We start from the raw sequence: 2,970 nt of genomic DNA on the forward strand, positions 1-2,970 counted from the left end.
TTTCATCATTATCTAATTAAGAAGAAATGCTTTATTTAGTAGTGACTCACCACATCAAAAATTGCTTGAGGATCCGCAGGAAAGAATGTTAACATTCCTTTACCGTACGCAACAGCGAAACTGTCCATTTGCCTGCATGGAAAGACTCGAGAACATGAAAAGCTTATGGAAGGTGCAAATTAAACAAAAATGCACATTTAAAGTAATAATAGGTATAGATTATATTATGTTTGAGGCAGATCGGTGGAAAAGGTTCTTTGTAAGTGCTGCTAATAGTTGTAGGTCGAATGAGGACAATGGGCATATTTTTCTTCGAATTTGTTAAAAGCATTTCGCCCATTGCTTTTGTAAATAGATATGTATTTGGCCAACCATATAGACTTGCTCTGGAAATTAATCAAAGATGAAACTAATATAAACTTATTTGGTAATTGATAAAATATAACACAGCTTTTTTTGCGTTAACAATTACTTTTGAAAATTATTCTAAATTGTTAAAACTGTAAACATCTAATTTGGCCAATCAACAAAGACAAACTTGTTTCTTTCTATTTCTAAATAGAAGTTTCTAGTAATGTAAATATATAGTGAGACAAATTAGAAATATGGCATTATTTTGATCAATGTAATATGAATTTAGTTTTATGTACTGATAAAATAATTTTATTAAAGTGTCTAATTATGTATTATTATATTATCAAAAATAATTAATTTTTAAATTTATTATTTAAAACATTACTTAAATACATGAATTTAATGGAGTAATCATGTGAAAAAAATAAATATCTTTACATAATCCCACATCATAAAAGATTTTCTTTTTTACTTTCATTTCATAAAGGTAAAAACTCAAGTGCAGTCAATTTCACATAAAATTGATTGTTGAGAACTGTTAAATAATTTGATTAATTTGACTAAATTTTTATCTAAAAGCTTTTGGTTATCAACTTTACGTTAAGTTGACTACAGATGAGTTTCACATTTCATGAATAGTCATAAAACAATAACTTATATTTGACAATCCTTAAAATAGTAGATGGTTTATGATTGTGCCAATTACTAAATATCTTTACAACACTTTTACACTAATAATACAAAACAAATATAAAGTCATTCATGTGTTTTTATTTTTTATTCTTTTTTTATGTAATAATTAGTTTTTGAGAGAATTAGTTAATAACATAGACATCAAAGGCTCTTCTCACTACAAAAAGAAAATAAAAATTTTATATGAATAAATTATAATGGAAACTCAGGTGCAGTCGACTTCACGTGAAGTTGATAGCTGAGAACCGTTAAATGATTTGACTGATTTGACTAAATTTTCATCTAACGACTTTCAGTTATCAATTTTAGTGAAGTCGACTGCACCTGAATTTTCATCATAAATTATATACTTAATATAGAGAGTAAATAGTCATGCATATTAACTGAAGCAAAATAGTGACATTGGCATTACGTGTGTAAATACTAAAGACAAATGCAAATGAATTGAAATGTAAGACATTCTATTGGACCCATTTTTACAATATTCTTATTCTTACAAACATATTATAGACACAAATATCATTCTTTGAGCAAAACTGCTATATCGTAACAAAATTAAATTCTAATTATACATAGGTTAAAAAGGAATGGTCGATGGAGATTTATCTACTTTTTTTTTCGTTTATTCAAACAGTATTTTCCAACCCGACAGGTTAAGGACTATCTGAACTCCATTTAAGGGTCTGCTGCTGACCAATGAATTGATGCATGCACAAAATGGAGTTCGAATTCCCGACATTTGTTTAAACAGACGAATGAGCTGACCACTCGACCAATCTAAATTGGTTGAGATTTATCTACTTAATTAATTAGTGTAAAGACTAAAGAAAGAACCTTTTGGTGCCCAATTCCTTCATGGCAAGTTTAATTTCATGTTGGGTGGCTCCTTTCTGCTGAAGCTGATTCAATTGTTGTTGCACCAATTTCATTTCCATTTCAATGTCCAATCCAGGCACTCCATTCAGTGACACACCCATATGGTGTGGATCTTCTAATATCAGTCCTTCTCTCTCACCACATACATAAGCTGCAAACAATAAAATAATACAGGGAAAAAATTTATATATTTTGTTATCAGTATTGCTAGGACGAACATATTTTGTGATTGTTAGCAATTAATTAATTATTATTAATATTTTTTATAGTGTCGTCAAATTATATTTAATAGTATGAGATTATATAATCCTCTTTTGATTTTATCTTTTCGCGTTTATTATTTCATTTTTAATAAAACCTTAAACATATAAACTATTAAAAATAAAAATAGAAATCAATCAAGACTCGTAACATTTTTCAACTTAACAAAGTTTAATCATTGTAAAAAAATTTTCATATTTTATAAACATAATACATGGATACTAAACACTAGCCATCAATCTATTACTCTTAGTATTTTTAGAGTAGTATTAAAAGGTCCACGGGTTTTGTAATTTGTAACCATTAATTAGTTATTATTAATATTTTTAATATTGTGAGATTACATCTAATGATGTAAAATTTTACTTTTTTTTACTGGTTAAGTGTTGGTTAAATTTTAATAAAAATACTTACTTCTAGACTTTCTCCTCTTAGTATTTATAAAAAAAAAAAGAACTTTGTTAGGTAAACAATAGTTTTTGTGAATAATGTGAATAATAAGCTCTAAAATTGGCTAATAAAGTAAAAACACACTACGCCTTAAATTATCTACTTAAATCTTAATATTAAAATAACCATCTACACACCTAATGAATTAAACATCTAATATATTTATTGTTCATATTATTTAGTATTTTAATTGTCTACCTATATTTTTTCATAAAAAAATTAATTAGATTACTCTAAATAACTTTAACTATTTTCCTATAAAAGCAATATTAATGCATATTGTCATTCTCTAATTCATAATGTTATTCTCTTATTATATATTATTTCCAAATTAAA

At 26.4% G+C, this 2,970-nt stretch overlaps 1 pseudogene; it reads right to left on the reverse strand.

Annotated features, from left to right (window-relative positions):
* Positions 1-2,970, reverse strand: part of LOC107634213 — a 17,709-nt pseudogene that overhangs the window by 5,939 nt on the left and 8,800 nt on the right.

The sequence above is a fragment of the Arachis ipaensis genome, chromosome B03 (assembly GCF_000816755.2).
Source record: "Arachis ipaensis cultivar K30076 chromosome B03, Araip1.1, whole genome shotgun sequence".
In the NCBI taxonomy this organism is placed as follows: Eukaryota; Viridiplantae; Streptophyta; class Magnoliopsida; order Fabales; family Fabaceae; genus Arachis; species Arachis ipaensis.